This window comes from Carettochelys insculpta, chromosome 28 (assembly GCF_033958435.1).
Source record: "Carettochelys insculpta isolate YL-2023 chromosome 28, ASM3395843v1, whole genome shotgun sequence".
NCBI classification, from domain to species: domain Eukaryota; kingdom Metazoa; phylum Chordata; order Testudines; family Carettochelyidae; genus Carettochelys; species Carettochelys insculpta.
The window spans coordinates 3,620,310-3,639,944 of NC_134164.1; the positions used below are offsets into that span (position 1 = coordinate 3,620,310).

The 19,635-nt window shown below is 55.9% G+C and overlaps 2 protein-coding genes across 6 annotated transcripts in view; both read left to right on the forward strand.

Moving 5' to 3' along the window:
• The window catches only part of CDK12 (cyclin dependent kinase 12), an 80,130-nt gene extending 79,674 nt beyond the window's left edge, over window positions 1–456 (forward strand). Inside the window, exon 17 of the transcript XR_012642688.1 lies at window positions 16–456. The gene's annotated coding sequence lies outside the window, so the exon portion shown is untranslated. The remainder of the gene's footprint in view (window positions 1–15) is intronic.
• Window positions 457–17,594: 17,138 nt separating this feature from the next.
• Window positions 17,595–19,635, forward strand: part of PPP1R1B (protein phosphatase 1 regulatory inhibitor subunit 1B) — a 99,457-nt gene continuing 97,416 nt past the window's right edge. For all 5 annotated transcript variants that reach the window (XM_074978921.1, XM_074978918.1, XM_074978925.1 and 2 more), the window contains exon 1: window positions 17,595–18,053. The gene's annotated coding sequence lies outside the window, so the exon portion shown is untranslated. The remainder of the gene's footprint in view (window positions 18,054–19,635) is intronic.

The following is a 19,635-nucleotide window of genomic DNA, read 5'->3' on the forward strand; positions in this document are numbered from 1 at the left end:
TGCCATTTTCCTCAGCTCTCTGCGGAGCAATCTTTAAAAGCAGTAAGGTGTGACGCCAACGACAGCCAGCCTTGGCAGAACAGCCTGCGGAAAAAGCGCAGAATGGAGGAAGATGAAGAGAAATAGAGTGGAGGGCACCGTTTCTATCGGCGTGTGGAGCGCTGAGGAGGGGAGAGAGAGAGAGAGAGACAGAGGGAGGGGAGAAAAAAAACCCCACAGCAGCTGTCGTCCTAATTCCACTAACTCTCTGCTTGTGGTCATATTAGAAAAACAGATTAGGCACCTCTGTGGCAGTCATTTATTTCTGACATACGTTAATATTCTATATCTTCATTCGTCCGTCTTGAAGTGGACAGGCCTTGGGGTTTAGCCTTTGCATGCTAGGGAATGGGGGACCCCTGGATCCAGGGGTGACTCGCCCCCTCCTCTTGCCCCCAGCCCCACGCGTGTGTCTGCCTTGTGTCTCATTCTGCAGCCTCCTGCATGCAGCTGGCTGGAAGGTCTCGGCCTTGGGGTGCATGAGAGGTCAGACCAGATGATCACAGTAGTTTCATCGGCATTTGAGATCTCTGCCTTTCTTCCACCCCCAGTTTCACCTCCCGGTGTGGCCTGTTGGTTGGGAAAGGCAAGGGGTTAAATGGGGAAGGGGAGGCAGCTGGCCGAGGGGGATGGGGGGGCTTGTTCTGAAGAACTTTGAACCTCCTCTCCCTTAGGCCAGTTAATTGGCTAGGTTTGGACAGCGTCTGGCACGGAGCATGGGGGCAAAACTCATTGGCAGCCAAATTAGAACCTGCTGTCTCGAGTTATTCCTCTCGACTGGCTGCGCTGAGAGGGCGGCCTTGGCTAGATACCCAGGTGACGGGCACTGCCTGGCTGGGGAGCTCAGTGTTGTATACTGGGGGGGAGGGGTCTGAGTCGTTTGTGCCCAGGCTCTGAAAGGGGCCCACTGTTGGCAGCGCAGGTCCCTGCAAAGCCCTTAGCCCTGGTGTGAGTCCCTGACTCGAAGGGCTGGGCTGGAACCCAGGCATCCAGGCACTCCCCGCCAGTACTATCAGCGGCCTCAGCTTGTCCTGCCCTGGCCCTTTGCCCTGCATTCACTGCTGCCCTCGGCCAGCTTGGCAGCGGTGATGTGACAGCTGGGGAGTGGGGAAGGGGAGTTTCCCGCCCCACTCCCCCATTAATCTCTTCCTGCTGCCCTGAACTGGGATGGCCTGATCCTGCCAGGCCAGGGACAGCCCCCCCAGACCCAGGGAGGGCGGCTGAGCCTGGGTGGAAGCCACAGGGGCTGGCTGGTGGCACTCAGGGGGTGGGAGGAGCAGCTTCCCACTGAGGTTCGACGAGCCCCATGTTTGCCCCTTTGGAATTCCAGGTGACATGGCAGCTACCGAGTGAGAACCTCTATTCCCCCACCCCCACTGGGCATCTCCCCATGGCCTCTTCTGCTCAGGCTGGTTTGTACAGGCCTCGTGATTCCTCCCCCCCAGCAGGCCAGAGCATCTGAGGCTGGTTCCTCCTCCTGGCTCTGAACCAAGAGTCACTCCAGATCGGGCCAGATGTTCACCAATCTCCTTTACAGCCTATCTCCTCTCCTTCCCCTCCAGTGAATGCCCCCTCCCCCCGCAGCATCGCTGCTCGGGCTGGAAGCGGGGGGAAGGGCAAGGAGGGAGGTCCAAAGTGGCAGATACCGAAGCCGGGTCGCCCTGCGCCATGCCAGGCCGCTAGCCGCACAGCCGGCTGCTTCAGCTCCGCCTGAGCACTGGGGGAGGGGCTCTTAGGGAGCTGGGCCAGATCCTCAGCTGGTGTAAATCAGTCTGGTCTATGGGGGGCAGCAGCCAGGCCTCCCATGGCGGAGGTTGTAGACATAGACTCCCACACACTGGCAAATCTCTCGTTTCCAGAGTGGCCACGTGTTCCGCTCCTGTGTCACTGTCTCAGGGTGGGGGGGGTGTGTGGGAGGAAATAGGCAAGGCCGATGTATGCACTGCTGCCCCCCCTTGGTCGAGAGCGGCACAAATTGGCTGTCAAAGTCCCCACACTGCGTGCTGTGGTTAGGGATTCTCCGGGAGCTTGGGCAGTTGGATGTGGCAATTCCGAGTCCTATCCCCGTTATCGTGTGCCCTTGCTGACGAAGCCCTGTGGTTAGAACTGCTGCTAGCGGGTCCCCAAAATGCTACATGCACACACCATTAAGGGAAGCAGTTGTCGAAATAACTGATGGCTCCTTTCAAAATTGGTAAACCTCATTGCACGAGGAAGAGCGCCTCTTTCGAAACAAGCCATAGCACGTCCAATGGGTCCATTGCATGAAAGGCTGCATGGCTGCATCTATGCTACATTCCTCTTTCGATAGAGGAATGTAAATGAAGGAAATTGAAAAATGCAAATGAAGCACTGATTGACGAATCTCAGGCCTCATTTGCATAATCTCTTCAGAGTGCATTTTTGGAAGAGATTTAAAAAAAAAAGCAGTGCAAACAGGGTTCTTTTATCACCCCCCCCCCCTTTTCAAAGGAACCCTTCTTCCTATTTTGTTTCAGAAAGAGGGGCTCGTTCGAAAATGGGATTTTTTTTTGAAAGGACCCTACCTACACGGCTTCTTCTCAGAAAAAAAGTTTGTCTGAAAATGCAATTATGCAAATGAGGCCCAAGATTTGTAAATCAGTGCTTCATTGGCGTTTTCGATTTCCCTCATTTGCATTCCTCTTTCAAAAGAGGAATGTAGTGGAGACGCAGCCATGCATGTGTGTAGAAGCTGTATTTCGAAATAGCTACGTGCTATTTCGAAAGGCATTTTTGTATGTAGCGGCCCTATTTCAAAGCCAGCTCTTCCGGAAGAGCTGATTTTGAAATAAGGCTGCTGTGTAGACATAGCCTAACTGAGCTGACAAGTGTTTTTCCTTTAAAAAAGTCCTGCTTTTCTTCTGCTCTCATGTAATTGCTCACCTCCTTCTCCATCAGTGTTGGGAATCATCTAGCAGTAATGGGTCCTACAGGTGAATTTGTCACCCCCTTGGTAATGGTTCACATGGGTAGTGAGCCTGGTTCACGCCTTTCCTTTTAAAAACGTATTTTCTCAGAATTTCCTGTGGGGAAAATGTTTATTTTCTGTATTTGTTCCCCTCCCTTTCCTGCCTCCATTTTCTCCCCAGCTTTGTCACTGAAGGAGCTGGGATGCAATGATGAAATGGGGAGCAGTGAAAACTGAAAGGTGTTTGTTTTTAACCTCTCAGTGGTGGCCGTTATTTTGTAGACCCGCCCCCCCAACTAGTCTCAGTCATTCCAGCCCCTCTTCAGGCAAAAATCTCTCCAAACCTCTGGCCATTTTTGTCACCGTGTCACAGAGTGTGGGAGTCGCCAGGTCCTGCACCCCCATCTGCAGTCAGAGGTGACTGTTATTCGGCATGTAGAACAGAAGGCTTATTCGGTGACAGGGACACAGCATAGAACAGACTTAGCACAGTACGTACCATCCATCTTGGGGAGAGGGGCCCAGAGGGAGTCCCTGAGCCGGGCCCTGGTCCTCCTTCCTCCCTCTCCAGACAAACAAGACTGTCCCTTTCAACAGCCCAGTTCCAATTCAAACCAGCCGGGCCCCTCCTTCCGCCTTTGTCCTGTTTCCCTGGGAAGAAAGGTGTCACCTGGTTGCCTAGGTTACGAAGAGTGTGGAGGGCCCTTGTGTACATGTGAGAAATCATCACAGTGAAACTTCCGTCACCGCTATGCACTGATGCTGTGCCTAGGGAAACTGAGGCACGCTCCTCGTGTTACTACAGGACAGTGGGAACCACATGCAACCTATCCAGGGGCATAAAATCCTCCCACACCCCACTTTGTCACAGAAGACAGGTTAGCCAGCGAGGAGGACAGGGAGTTAGGAGTCCAGGGCTTGCAAGCCAGGTTGGCAGCAGGACTGTGGAACCAGTCGCTTAACCTTGCTGTGCCTCAGTTTCCCCATGTGTAAAATGGTTCTTCAGAGGCAAACTGCCCTGTCATGATGTGGTGGCGAGGGGCTGAGTGGAAGGGGATAGCAAAGAACAAATTCTTGTCATTACCTTGAATCTGGTTGGGGCAGAGGGGAAGAAATGTCAGCCCAGCCCCACCTCTGGTTCTAACCCGCTGCCCCTTTCACCTGGGCGTCCGCTCAGTGAAGCCAATGCCTGTCTTGATCTCGGACACCTGGTCCAAAAGTGCCTGAGGACATCCTGTCGCCTCTCTGCGGAGCCCTGTTGCTTAGCAATGCCCACTCAGGTTTCCTGACTCGCTCCTGGCCCTGGGGTCTCTGGGCCGGGGTGGCCAACGGCTGGTATGTGGGGCTGTTCTGTTTGGTTTTGAAGAGGTGGAGATGAAGCTGGAAAGCAAAGAAGGACACCCCAGCCTGACAGGCCGCCTGAGCACACCCAGTGGGGCAGGTTGGCAGCCATGACTGCTCCAGGAAAGGGGGCTGGTAAGCCAGGCCTGGTCCTGCCTGTGCCGTTGGACAGAAAAGGGAACTTGGGACTTTCCTCAGTGTCCGTCTCTGGCTTGAGTGGGTGGTCCAGTCCCCACGTGATGTGCTCCGTCTTTGTGCAGGAGATGCACTGAGCTGGAGGAGCAGAGGAAGGAAGGTGCAGTGGTTAGAGAACTAGCCTGGGGCTGGCAGAGTTGTGGGTTGAGTGACTTACTTTGCTGGACTTTTGTAGTGATGGGGAGGCATGTCACTTTGTTTCCCTGGGCCTCAGGGCTCCCCGCTGTGCCACGGGGGTAAAAGCTCTGCCCTGCCCCACAGAAGGGCTGGGCGGGTGAATACTGGAGTCAAGGGCATCTCACAGCCAGGAGTGGGGCTGCAAGAGCAGGGCAGTGAAGCCTGGCAGGGCAGCAGGCCAGCTGCAAAGGGAGGCTTTGGCAGAGAGCGGGGAGGACTGGGCCACCAGTGGAGGAGGGATGGGAGGCAGAGCCCAGGGCCAGACTAACAATGGGTGGCAGTGTGGTGGCTGAGCCTGAGAGGTATCAGCAAGACCTAAATTCAGCGGGCACTGGCTGGAGTCAGGGTTGCAGTTCTGAGCCCTGGCGCCACCTCTGGGGCAGCAGCCTCAAGGCCAGGGTGCCTGCAAATACGCGAGTTTGAGGCCTGGGTAGCAGGGAAGCTGTGTGTGGCAGGCGGACACAAGACTGGCACAGTGGGTGGGCTCTGCTCCCGGCCTGCTGTCCTAGCCCCTCTCTGTCTTGGCCATTAAAACCCAAATTGGAGGGTAGGAGGGCGTTGGCTGCTATCTGGCTTTATTCCAGATGGGTAAACTGAGGCCCAGCTGTTAAATGATATGCCCAAGGTTATTGGGAATGGAGAACCCAGGAGGATGACTTGAGTCTGGGGCTGGTCTCGGGTCAGGGGCCTTGGGAGTTTAGCTCAAGCCACCTGAGAGGCTCCTGATGGGGGAATTTTCTGCAGAAAGGATCTGGCCAGGGGTGGGAGCTGCACTGTGGGGGAGCCCCTGGCACCAGCTTTATGTCGGAAGCTGCTCACATGAATCCAAAGGTGAGTCTCCTCTCTGCTCGAAGGACGGGGCTGCTCCTGTGCCCTGGGCTCTTTCCACAGAGGCAGTCGGACAAGGCCCCTTCGGATCCAGCCCAGAGCACGAAGCCAGTGACAGTCTGAAACTAAACTCCTTGTCTGTGCAATTCCGGTGTTTTCTCACCCCCTGCACTGGTGCTTCCCCATCTCCTGATCGATCCCAGCCAAGTGGGAGGCCTCTGCAGCCTCCCAGAGGGAAATTTCAGCACTGCAGTTGGAGGCAGCTGGGGCCTTGAATGGCAGAGCTGGTGCCTCTGACTGACCCACACCTGGCAAGTCATCCTCCTGGGTTCTCCATTCCTGATAACCTTGGGCATGCCACTTAACAGCAGGGCCTCAGTTTACCCATCTGGAATAAAGCCAGATAGCAGCACAGGGAGGCGCAGTGAATAAATACATTGCTAAAGCTCTGGGCTGCTGCCAGGTGCTTTAGGAAGGCCAAGCAGGTGGTGTTAATCTGGGGGAGGGGAAGATTTGGAATCTTTTTGAGTTTGCAAATAGCTTAGGATGCTTGTCAAGACTGGCAGGGCTCACACAAGCACATATGATTCCCTTCCAGGCCCAAACCCCACCTCCCTGTTATGGATACATAGGGCTGGAAGATGCACCAGCCTCCCCTTCGTGCAGGGATGGTTTGTCCCAGCTGGCCTGGGCAGAACTAAAATCCATCCGGTCCCATTGTCCCAGCCCTGTAACAAACAGAGGCCTGAATGGATCCATCTTCTACAAGCCTGGGGAGAAGAGAGGAGGGCGTTTGGCAATGCTGCTGTCACCCGCTCCGGGGTGCTGACTGCAGAAGGGCGGGGCTGGGCTGAGCAGAGGCCTGACAGCCCTGCTGGGAGAAGGCGGCGTGCACGCACGTTGGTCGTGCAGCAAGGTGTGCATACCCGTGCAATTGGTGCTCGGTAACCCAGCCACGTCTCTGCGTGCCTGCGAGAGGGAGGCACCTTCCCAAGCCCTCGCCTGTGAGTAACGAGGCAGCTTTGCTCCCCATCCTTCGGTCTGTCAGCACCATCCCACACGTCGTATTTTATGCGCGAAGATGCTCTTCAGAGAATTGATCATGCTCTGACCCCACCTGTTCCCCAGCTCAGTGGAAGCCCATTAATGAAGTTGGGCTGAACAGGATCCCAGCCAAATCCTCATGTCCTCATCAAAGGAGACATCTGTCCCCTCCAAGAAGGAAGATATCACCCAAGGGGGAAAAGGGAGGGGTGCGGGGGGCTGGGCTAAGGGGGGGCACACAAGCCAGAGACCTTCCCTTTGATAATAAAATTGCTCAAACTGCCCCTTGCAAATACATCATGCTCGGCTCTCAGTCCCCAGCAGCACCCCTGCATTCCAACGCGTGCTGCCAAAGGGGTCCTGAACCCCCCAGAGCTGAACCCCCCAATGCGCCACCCCCCCGCCACGCTCTCAGATCCTCCCCAAGTACAAAGCTACCTTGCGATTATGTGCCAAAGCGACTGACTTTCTTTTATTCATGTGTTGTTTTATTGCTGGCAAAAGCTGTCGGAGGAGGGCTTCTGCCAAACGCGTCCCCAGCATCTTGGCCTAACATACAAACGGCATGCTAATGTGGAAATTTAAAGAGGCGCTTTGGTTTAAATCGGAATTTTAAATGAGAGCGAATGCACAGAAGGGACCCAGTCAAAAGCTAACAGTATGGCAACTCCCCTTCCTCCCCAACCCCCAGCCCCAGCACTGCAAACACGCCCTCCCCTCTTCAGCGATTCAATGGGCAGGGATGGATGTGGAAGGAATATACTCCTGGCTTTCTTGGGGTGTTTGTATGCCTGTAAGTGCTCCGTGCCGGGGACCTGATGCCAGAGAATGCCCTCCTACCTCATGCACACTGGGAGGCTCTTGAAGCTGTGGAATGCCCTTGAGGTCAGAGTTAAGGGGAAACTGAAGGCTGGCCCTAGATGGTGCTGTTCTTTGGCCAGCCTTCCCCGATTGGAGAGCTGGGGCACCAAAGTAAAAAGTGATGGAATAACTAGTCAATGTATGAAGTTTCTTCCTGACCCAGGAGGTTAGAGGGTGGTGTGTGCCTGGAGCATGAGGGTTCAGGTGATGATTTTATAGCTACAGGAGAAGCAGGAGGGAAAAGACATTTTACCTTTTTCAATCAGATTTTGCAGGTGATTGCAAGTGCTTCCAGTGGAGCAAGGCTCAGAGAAGTACTATGTCGCTGTGTCATGGATGCTTCTTTAGTGGTAGGCTTAGGGTGTTTAGGTGTTGCTCAATCTCGGGTTCAAATCTGGCTGTCCTGTGAATAGCTGCCATATTCTGGGGGGAGAGGCTTAGTCTGGGTGTGGGGCTGGAAGCACTCATTCTCAGGATTTAGGTGCTAGGAGGCCATTGTTTACTAGAGGGAGGAGGCTCAGGCCTGCACAGCCGGGAGGGCAGTCTGTGTGCACGAGCCAGGAATGGGTTTGCACGGGAATTGAAGACCCACAACGCGGCTGCAGCTGGCCCGGGTCAGCTGCCTCGGGCTTGGTTTATGGGGCTGCAAATTGTGGTGTAGACATGGGCTCCCAGAACCTGGTGGCAGCCGGAACCTGAACGTCCACACAGCAAGTTTACAGCCCTGCCACAAGCCAGTTGCAGCTGTTTTGTTGCTGCGATGACATACCAGGGGAGTGCAGTCCTGATTCTGCTGGAGCCATTGGCCACCAACCAACTGACCTCCATGGGATCACATCCTGCCCAGAATTGGAGAGCCGGCCGGTCCTGCAAACACTTTTGCAAATGACCCGCCTGCTTTGCAGTCACGGTTCCGCAGTCACTGCCCCTCTGCAGCCCTCGATATTAGAGCAGCCAATGTGCTGTTTTAATCTTCACAGGGCAAGAGGCTTTGTTGCCATTGCAGGTAGAGGGCAGCATTCCCCGTCAGCTGAACGCTTGAGCGGCCGCCCAGCAGAGATTATGGGGCTGCCCGGTGTGATGGAGTGCGGGGAGTGCATGTGTGAGACTTGGGCTGGATGTGTGTGAGACAAGCAGAGCAGCTCCCAGCAGCTAAGGATGACCCTGGGGCTATAACCTAGGCTGGCAGGTAATACCTCTGCCCTGAACAAAGAGGAGGGAGGAGCCGAGCTGGGTTTGAATCGGAGGGGCAGTTGGAAGCTGGGGGGAGAGGGAGATGGAAGGCAGCCAGCCTGGCGAGGGGGGAAGCTACACCCCAGAGGGGCACCCCTCAGGCTCCTCTCCCCAGGATGGGTTGGAATGACTGTCTCTGACTGCTGCACCGACTCTTCTGTGAGAAACTGGGCCTCTGTCGCCTAATAAACTTCCTGTTCTACCTGCTGAGTGAGAGTCAGTCCTGCCTGCGGCCGGGGTGCAGCGCATGGGGACCCCTGAACCCCGTCACACCCAGCTCATTAGCAGAGCGCCCACAGCGTGTGTGTCTATTGGTGGTCCACATCTGCACAGGCCTCGGTGCACAGAACACAATTTATTCTGCCCAGGGATGGAAGAACTTCGAGGCAGCCCTGCTAGGGGGTGACTTCGAAGGGCAGGTGTTGTGTGTGGAGCACAGGCCTGGAGATCTTAGCGCTAAGCCCACCTGTGTTCTCTAGTTACACTGTGAGCAATGCAGGGTAACGGACGTGCCTGCGTTAATGCAGCACCTTGTGTGACAGGCTGCCTGTATAAATGGAAGTCAGTGATCATGTACCCCAGGCGCAGACTTTCCCCTGCACGGGTGAAAGCTGTTGCCTTGTACGCCGGGTCGGGGGAGAGAGGACCTTAATGAAACATCTGAAGAAAACCTTTTCCCAGAACCATATTGGTTTAAGTGAACGCTTTGTTGGGACACTCTCAGGGACCAGGGACTGTCTGGTCAGAACCAGAGCTAGCATGCAGACCACAGCAGCCTTGCTGAGAACCCTTCTGCTAGGATGCTTTCCCGGGTTGTTGGAGTCATGTGTGACTGGGCCTGAGGGCTTGACCTTGTGGCTGCTGTATCCCAGGGATAACCATGGGGCCCCTCTCTTTCCCTTTGGCATCATGTGACAAATATTGAAAGGTCTCGGTCTCGTTCCACGTTGGGAGGGGTGGGGAAATGGCTGAAACCTTGCCATTTTTCAGGACTTGTAATGTTTCCCTCGTTCAAAGCCTGCACGCCCCAGAGTAGACAGCTCGCCACCCCTTGGGGATATACACCCCTCGCATGGACGTTACTAATCCTCTGAGTTCCACAGGGGGAGGAAATAGTCCTCCCTGCACATGCATGGAAACTGAGGCAGGGGAGGTGAGTACCTTGCTCACTGCGTCAGAGAGAGGGTGTAAGGGGCAGGATCTGCACAGCTCCTGGCTCTCAGCTCTGCATTCTGGCCTCTGGAGCAAGTCGCACCAAGCAAACGGAAGCATCTCTCCAAGTGATGAGGAATGAGGAATCTAAGAGCCCTGGAGAGCGAATGTTGGCTCAGACCTCCTCCTACCAGCCCAGCCCAGCCCAGGGAGGTGACTCCCAGCTGGGACTAGCTCAGAATTGATCCTACCAGCCCAGCCAAGGAGTATGCCTCTTGCTTTTAAAGGAAGCTGGTGGCTGTAGGCCAGTAGGTTGGGGGAAGCTCAGGCTGCCATGTCTGGCCATCAACAGGCAGACCCATGGGAAGGAGGCTTTCCAAGGAGAAGGTCACTTCATCTGAAATGTGCTGGAAGCAGACTGGACTCTGAGGCTTGCTCCATCTGGCTGAACTTTCTGCTGCTGCAGTTTGGGCTGGGGAACGTGGAGGCCTGATGGACAAGCTCTGATCTCTTGAGCCACAGCCAGTGCCAGTGCAGGGACAGTCATGCCAGTCTGAAGGAGCAGGCACGGGGTCTGAGCCCAGGCAAGGGGCCACAGAGCCAGCACACAAGAAAGGAGCCACCACTCATTTCCAAGCCAGTCCCACCAGCTTGTGCTGAGTGGGGAGCTGAAGCTACAGCTGACAGCCTTGAGGGAACCTGATGGAGACAATGGTGGCAGACTGGAAGCAGAGGTGATGGTCGTTGGTGGCACAAGGGTGGTGGTTCTGGATTCAGAATGAGGGTGGAGGATCCACGGCTGGTCTGATGGTGGAGCTGTCCCTGCCGGTGGAGGGGCTGGGAGACGTTAAAGGTGTTGGTGCGATGGTGAGAGTGCAGATGTTGAACTGATGGGGGGAGCTGTCGGTGCAGTGGTGGAAGTTGGGGGAACGGGATGGTGCAGGTGTCGGGGTGACACGTCAGTGTGTTGGGTGACGGAAAGGGTGTTGGTGCGATGGTAATACTGGGGATACTGAGGTGACGGTGCTAGTGCTGGTGGAGGCATTGGGTTGATGGTGATGGTGGCTGTGTTGGGGGGAGGGTGTTGATGTGCTGGTGATGGGTGGAGGTGTCAATGTGCTGCTGGAGGCACTGGGGTATGGCAGAGGTGCTGGCACAGTGCTGTGCTGGGCGAGGTGCCGTTGGTTGTTCTCAGGCAGGGCGGCGGCGGTGGTGCAGATGCTGGGTGGAGCTGCTGAGCCATGACAGGCGGACACTCACCCTCATCCTAGCCGGTCTGCATGCCACGTAAACAGCCAGCAGTGCAATGGCTGTGGGAGCTGTCCCCACTGGCCGAGCTGGGCTGTAGCTTCGGGGTTGAATTCTGGGGGAGGGATAGAAGCATTGCCAACAGCAGATCCCCCGAGTCCCCTGGCACCCCCAGCATGGCACCCCTTCCACCCAGGAACGGGAAGGTCTCTGACGCTGCATGGGCCCAGATTCTTGCTTGACAGCTGAACTCTGGCCCTGTCTGCCATCCTGTGGCTGTCTGAGAAGATGGGAGGAAACAAGGGAGGAGAGCGATTGTGCCTGGGTCCCCCAGTACTGTTGCCAAGCAAACATGGTCATTGCCAAGGTGCACTTGCTTTAGGACAAACCTGGCCCTTCAGGTCCCTCCTGCCCCGGCATGGCCCAGCTCACGCAAGCCCCGAATCTCTGAACCGTCTGGAGGACTTGGCTCCGTTTCCCTCTCCTCGGTGCCCCTGTGGTGAGTGGCATGCATAGCGGGCTGCAGCTTCATTACGGTGATTGATTCCTTTGGCTGCTAGCACACGGTAGGGGCCCGGCTACAGAGAAAAACAGGGAGTGGGCTGCATCTGGGAAAGCGGCACAGCCCTTGCGATGGGCTTCACTGATGCTCAGCCCGTGAGCTTCCGCTAATCTTGGATGGTCCGTGGTGAGGCCAGGATGGCTCTGAGGCTTTGCCAGATATGGGCGTGACGTGACACCTCTTTGCACAGGCCTGTGACAGCTGCTGATGGCCCAGGGACTGACCATCCAGTGGGCCCGTTCTGGACAGCATCTGCAATGAGAAGGAAGTGGAGAGCTTTATGTTTTTCTCCAGATGGGTTTTCATCAATGCATGTGACACCTGACTACTTTGGTGAGAGGTGTGAAAGAGAGATTAAATTAGAGGTGGTGTATGCAGATTGATGGATGGAAGGATGAATATGGGGATGGATAGTTAGAGAGACAGATGTATATGAGGATAGATGGATGGAGTATTGGATTGCTAGATGTACATGGAATAAGTAAAGGACATATGAAGCAGTGAGTGTGCAGACGGACAGGTGGATGAATGGATGGAGGGGTGTGTATGGTGATGGATGGACAGACAGATTGGCAAAGGAGCATGTAGGGGATGGATGGATGGATGGACGGACAGACAGAGGAGTGCTTAGGGGTTGGATAGAAGGATGGACAGAGAAGTGTGTAAGGGGCTAAATGGATGGACAGAGGGGCAGAGGAGCGTGTGTGGGGTTGGCTGTCTGGCTGGAAGGACAGAGGTGTGTGTATGGGGATGGATGGACAGATGGAGAGACGGTGGAAGGATGGACAGACAGGAATACAAATGGCGATGGATGGACAGACAGATGAATCTATATGTGGGTGGATGGATGGCTCTATGGACAAATGAGTCCATTTGTGAGTGGGTGAGTCGGGGGACAGATGGATTGGTGGATAGAAGAGTCCCTTTGTGAGTGCATGGATGGATGGATGGACGGAGGAGTTCATATTTGGGTGAGTGGGTGAGGGATGGGCAGACAGAGGAGTGCGCATGGGGACTGATGGGTGAATGGAGAGAGGGGAGTGCATCTGAGGATGAATGGACAGAGAAGTGCCTGTGGGGATGGACAGAGGCGTGTGTCATCTTTGAAAAGCCATAGAAGACAGGAGAGTCTCCAGAAAACTGATAAAGGGCAAATATAGGGCCCATCTAGAAAAAGGAAAGTGAGGTCACCTGCAGGAGTGACAGAGCAGTCAGCTTAACTTCTGTACCAGGAAAGGTCATGGAGCAAGTATTGAAGAAATCCATTTGCAAACATCTGGAAGCTAACGAGGTGATGGGTAACAGTCAGCATGGATGTGTCAAGAACAGTTGTGTCCAGCCAGCCTGATTGCTTTCTTTGACAGGATCACTTCTCAGCGGTCACTCAATAATGAGCAGGACGTCTTCATGTCACCCTCCTATCTGTGAGTCCGTAGATGGCTGATCAGTCCAATTCTGGAGCCGCGGATCTTATGACAGAAGGGGCGGGTGTTGGTAGCTGTTGGCGGGAGGTGGGCCAGTTTTTGATGCTCTTTTCTTCTTCCCCACCTCTCCTCGTCTGCACTGCAGTGGGACCTCTTGAATCTCACCACCCCTCCTGGATTACTGCTCTCCACTGGAGACGGTCCTAGGCAAAGTTCTCCCAAATGTCAACACCGATGCTGCACTGCCCGGCCTGGGCATCTCCTCCAGAGGGGATGGCCAGGCTGGGCTGGCTTCTCCCACCCTGGGCTTAGCTCCTGGGGCAGGAGAGGGAGCACCTTCTCCACCCTGAGCTCAGGAGGCAGCTGGGATGGGGCTGTTTTTCCCAGCCACAGCCTGAGTTCAAGGGGCAGAGTGAGCCACCAGGCTTAGCTGGTGGAACATCACCTTCCCCTGCCTCAGCCTGAACTCTGGGATGAGGGGGCAGGGCTGGGGCCTCACAGCTTTTCTCCGGCCCCACTCTGAGGTCTGGGTCAGGGCCAGAGCCTCACCACTTATCCCCAGCCTGAGTTTAGAGGGGACAGGATTCCTGGGCCCAGCATCGCAGTGGGGAATGATCCTGGAGTGGTTGGGGGAGGGGGCAGCAGGGCTCCCCCTGTCTGGCGCTGTGACCAAGGCCCAGGCGGGTTGTGGCAGGAGGTCTCTTACCTGTCCAGTGAGTGGCAGGGTAGAGAGGTCCATCTGCAGGTTGACGCTGCTTCCATGCTGTGTTGCTCCCAGTGGTCACTCTGGAGTATGGCTGTTCCCTGCGCTCGTCCCCAGTGGTGAGTCTGAAGTGTGTCGTCCCCCTTCTCTGTGCCCCCCTCTTCCCGTGTTCTGAAAAAGCATGGGATTCGGGCACTTCCCATTTTCCTGCCACTACCCAGCGCTAGCCTTGGTGTAAGTTAGGGGAAGAGGAAGCTGCCTTGGTGGGCCTAGGCCTTACGGTTGTGGAGGAAGAGCCTCACAGAAGTACAGACAGATGGACGCACTCTAAGACGTATGTACATGTAGAGACAGAGAGAGAGAAGAGTGGGCTGCAAGTCTGGGGCTGGGTTTCACTCGCTGGTGTAAATGTGAAACGGTTCTGCTGGCTTGCTCCTGATTCATGCCCACTGGGCCTGGTTCTGGTCCCACCTGTTCTGCCGTCAGCGGGGAGCTGAGCCCAGGGCAGTCCATGGAGCGGCACCTGCGTAGAATGAGTTGGAACCAGTCTAGGGCAGGCGTCCCAGCCTCGGGTGCCAGTAGACCTGCCTCGCTACTCATAGGGCAATCAGCTTAGCCCCACTTATGGGTCCTGAAGTTAGTGCCTGAACTGCTGGACTATCTCTTCTCCAAAGTGGCATAATACAAGGGCAGTGGCAGAGAGGTAGCCTAATACCCAGGTGTAACACTCCTCTGTCCACGTGAAAAGGCCTCTTGCAGAGGTGCCAACGTGAACTCAAAGGCATCAACTGAGCCTGACAAGAATTAAACCAACACGGCCACTCCCCAGTGGCAGCTGCAGAGCACAGTCAAGTCAGGTGTCATCCAGACCAGTTCAGCTGGTGCCTTTCACCGAGCCAGACAGGAGTCCTGGCTCTCCCTTCCAGCCTGCCTGGGAGCAGCAGCCCATGCGCCCTGGCTGGGGAAGGAGGGTTGATTTCCTCTTGACGCAGACGTTTAAGAACATAAGAACGGCCATAGTGGGTCAGACCAAAGGTTCATCCAGCCCAGTATCCTGTCTGCTGACAGTGGCCAATGCCAGGAGCCCCAGAGGGAGTGAACTAAACAGGTAACGATCTCTCTCCTGCCATCCATCTCCAGCCACTGACAAGCAGCGGCTGAGGACACCATTCCGTACCCATCCTGGCTATTAGCCATTGATGGACCTAACCTCCATGAATTTATCCAGTTCTTTTTTAAATCCTATTATAGTCCTAGCCTTCCCAGCCTCCTTCAGCAAGGAGTTCCACAAGTTAACTGCACGCTGTGTGAAAAAGAACTTCCTTCTATTTGTTTTCAACCTGCTGCCCTGTAATTTCATTTGCTGTCCTCTACTTCTTATATTATGGGAACAAGTAAATCATTTTTCCTTGTTCGCTTTCTCCACACCACTCATAATTTACATCTCCCCTTAGTCCCTTCTTTTCCAAGCTGAAAAGTCTAAATCTCTTTAACCTCTCTCCATATGGGGCCCGTTCCAAAACCCTAATAATTTTAGTTGCCCTTTTCTGACCCTTTTCTAATGCCAATCTATATTTTATGAGGTGCGGTGACCACATCTGTACGCAGTACTCAAGATGGGGGCCTACCATGGTTTTATATAAGGGCAATAGGGTATTCTCTGTCTTATTCTCCATCCCTTTTTAAATGATTCCTAACATCCCATTTGCTTTTTTGCCTGCTGCTGCACAGGGCGTGGATATTTTCAGAGAACTGGATACAATGACTCCAAGATCTCGTCCCTGATTAGTTGTAGCTAAACTAGCCTCATACAATGCATTGTATGTATAGTTGGGGTTATTTTTTTCCTATGTGCATTACTCTATATTTATCCGCATTGCATTTCATTTGCCATTTTGTTGCCCGATCGCTGCGTTTCGTGAGACCTTTGAAAAAGCTTCAACATGAAGTCACAGCCTGGCATGGCAGCTGTCGCAGGCGGCTGGTGCTCCAGGCCCTGCATGGCTCAGGGAGCTGGGGCTCTGCAGTGTAAGGGCTAGTGCCTTGCCAAGCGGAGTAATTACAGCTTCTCTCCGAGTCTATAAAGACATGTTCAAACAGCCAGGGGTCTGCAGGCTTTCAGGGGCAGGCCACAGCTATGTGAAGAGCTGTACGGCTGGGCAGTGGCTTTTGAATAGTTGGTGACGTCTGACTAGTGAGCTGTGGAGACAGGGCCTTGGACTCCTGAATTCTACAGCTGGCTCTAGGAGGGAGGCAGGCAGTGTTTCCTATAAGCTGAGCACTTGGGCAGCCACCCAGGAGAGATTCAGGTGCTGCCCAGCTGATTAGCTGAGCACCCCCAGCTTCCAGCTTGGGCTTCTATGGGTGGTGCACTTCCACACATGCCTTGGTGCATAGAACAAAATTTATTCTACCTGTGGACAGAAAAACTGCTGGAGATGGGGTCTGGCAGTTCGATGGGGGGTGGCAAGGAGTCAGGATGACTGGATTCTCGTGCTGGCTCTGGGAGTGGAGCAATGTTCCCTGGAAGAGGAGGGCTGGGATGGACGCCCAGGAGAGATTCAAGGGCTGCCTAGCTGATTAGCAGAGTGCCCACAGCTGGCAGCCTGTGTTTTTATGGGTGGTGCACATCGCATGTGCCTCGGTGCACATAATAAAATTTTTTCTGCCCATGAATGGAAAAAATTGAGAGAATGTTGGAGTGGAGTCCAACAGCTGGGGTGGATACAGACAAATGAGAAGCAGGAGGCCTGGGAGGGAGCAGGGGTGCAGTGTGAGAAAGTCACACCTGTGCCCAGCCTGTTCACCTCTGCTGAAGGGGTGTGAGTGCATCTCTTTAGTGGGGCTGGGCGACAGCTTGTATAGCCCCACAGTGGATCCCCTTCAGCCCCAGCTGGAGTGGCCAGAATAGCATCAATTCTTCCTCCAAGGCCTAACGTACCATTGGCTGAGTCCATCTATGTCCTGGCTGAGAAAGAAGCGGGCTGGTTTGGCTGCGTAACTCTCCTTCCAGGCACCACGAGCCCATCCCTGGAGCGTGAGCCGGGAGGCAGAGCGGAGATGAACCCAACGACCCTAAGGACAGGGAACCCAGCCGGACTCCACCAGAGATGCAGGCTCCAAGCAAGCTGAGCCTCAGGGGCCAGAGGCCAGGCAGGCAGCTGCAGAGCGTGGGCAGTTTCCACACCACAGGGGATTCGTACGTTCGGTTTGGGGTGCTGAAGGAGAAGGGAGGGCTAGTGGCGGGAGCACCAGCTTGGCCCCCACAAGCAGCCTGGAGTCTGAATCAGTGCCCTGTGAGAGGCATCTGGTGTGATCTGTGTCAGGCCCTGGGCCTGGTCTGTATAACGGCCTAATATCCCTGCCCTGCCTCCTGGGACGCTGCGAGCTCTCTGGAGGCACCTGTGGAGTGCAGGCAGGTACCCTACAGGGCCTATAACTAAATGGGTCTGATTCTGATTGAAGGCAGAGGCCCAGATGTACCTCCAGCAGGTCGGATCATGGGCGGCTGGACAGAGTTCTGTGGCCTACGCAGCTAGTTGTGAAAAATCTCGGCTTCTTGCCCATTTCTAGCCCTCAGGGTTGTAAAGGAAACTTCCAAGGGCAACCCCCTGTAGCATTGCCTTCCTCAGCCTGCCGGCAGCCTGGGACAATGACTCAGGCAGGTGTGATCCCCTTGAGCCTCTCTATCACACCGGCCATGCTGCCTGAACCCTGCCTTTAACTGCAGCATTTTGTGATGGGGGCAGGCAAACCTTGTCTTGGCCAGGCAGGAGTTAACGAGAGGCAGAGGCTCCAATTACCTGGCCCCGTCACACCTGGGCCTGGAGCTGGGGGAAGAGACGAGCTCAGCCGTGTTGCTGTGGAGCTGGCTCTGGAAGGGAGGCCTAGCAAGCCAAACCTGATCCTCCTTGGGGCAGGTGGGCTGGGGTGGGCTCTTTGAGGGCTCTGGAGAAGAGGCAAGCTGGGAGGAGGCTGAGAAAGGCCAAGTGGTGTGTCATGGCAGCAGGTGGCCTGGCCTAGAGCAGAGGGTCTGAACAACCCATCAGGGCTGCCTCGTCCCTGGTCCCCAGGTGGAAGGAAGCCAGTGCAGAGGGACCCCAGAGGAGGACCCACAAAGCCAGAAACTGGGCTGAAGCTCTGGCCCAACAGCGCCAGGCTATGGGCGTGTTTGACTCAGTTTCCCCCAGACGGGGACAGGACTGACAGTGACCTGGTCGGAGGAGTGGCCCCCAGCAGCAAGGCTGGAGGAGCTGTCGGTGGTGGGCACTGAAGGAGGCGGCTGTGTTGTGCCCAGGCCCAAGGGTGTGCGTCATGGTGAGTAAACATTCCTCCTGTCCATTGCTGCTTGTTTTAGGACCGGCCGGCTGGGGTGCGGGGGAGGCGCCTGGGCCAGGGGCTGGGGGCTGGGACTGGCTGCCAGGGGTGAGATGCCGGCGGAGGGATGCTGGGACTCCGATAAGATGGGCAAGGAAAAGAGACGAAGGGCAGCAGCCGAACCCTCGCGGAATGGCGCTGCGGTGTGAGCAGGCCAGACTCCAGCCCTGTCTCTGCCCAAACTCGGCAGGCAGGCGCCCCGCAGCAGGGGGAGCCCTGAATTCCAGCCCTGAGCCCGGAGGGGGACCCGGCGTTACCCACCAAAGCCGTTAGCCCCGCAGCACCAGAGCTGCTGACCCGGGCCAACCTGCTCAGCTCCAGGCTGGGATCAGGCAGCGCAGGCCAGGAGCCAGGTGTGGGACAGGGTCTGAGTGGCTCCAGCATCCCAGACAACTAATCCCTCTTTGTGCGCACCCCAAAGCTGGGGTGGGTGCGTCAGGAGCTGTCTGGGGGCACGCAGGTGAGAGCCCAGGCCTAGATCAGGGAAGGTTTTTACAAACCATGCCGCTAGCGAGGAGCTGGACTGCGGGGCTGCACTCGAGCACCTCCTGAGGTCCCTTGCAGCCCCAGGGAGTGAAGGCGCCGGCTGGCCTGGCCCCAGCTCCCCGTCAGCTGTCGTCCTTATCCCCAGCCAGGTACTCGGCCCCCAAGTTTTCTTTCTTCTGCAAAGCCACCTAGTGGCGTGTGTGCCCCACTGCGGGTGAGCACTTCCCAGGGCTGGCTGGCCAGTAGAGGCTGGCTTTGGAGGCTGAAGGTGGCCGTGGTGGGTGCTGGGGGTGGGGGGGTGCTCAGGCTGGGGCAGGAGGTGGGAACTGGGTCTGGGTCTTTGGTTATTTGCTGGGTGCTGGGAGTGTCACGGGAGCTGCAAAGTCACAGCACAGAAATGTCCTTGCTGGCACCTCCTTGGGCAGCGACCGGCAAATCCTCTGCTCATCCTCGAGTCCGTGTGTGTGTGTGTGCGTGGCGGGGGGTTGTATCAGCTTTTCCCAGTTCCCAGTGTGGGTTCAGGGTCTCGGCTCCCTGGGGGAGGGAACCTGAGCCGCTGGATTCTTCAGCAGCAAGTTCTGTGACTTCAGAGAGGCACCCTCTGCCCCATGGGGCTGTGGCTCGGCCACTGCCCCTCCTGCCTGACTGCTGGGATGAGGGGAAGGGGAACAGGGGCTGGAACTAGGGCAGGCTGAGGGGAGGCTGCTGCAGGGTTTACGGTTGGGTTCCAGGGCTCCCAGCGCCCCAGAATGTGGTGTACACTCCCCTTCTGCCACCACCCCAGGCTCATACCCAGCTCTGCCAAGGCCCCGCGGTCAGGGCCCGAGCTCCTCTGAAAATTGGCGGGATCAGAAGGCTCCAGTAACCAGGGGCCACTCGCTGAACCGCGGCTCAGTCTCTGCAAACGGCTCCAACGTGTGCTCTAGATATTTTGTTTGGATCCGACATATGGTTTCCTCTGCCCTCGCCAGTCAGTTCCTTTTCGAGCTGCTCTTGCATTAACTTTTGCCTCTGGGCTTCCAGGAGGTCGGCTCGG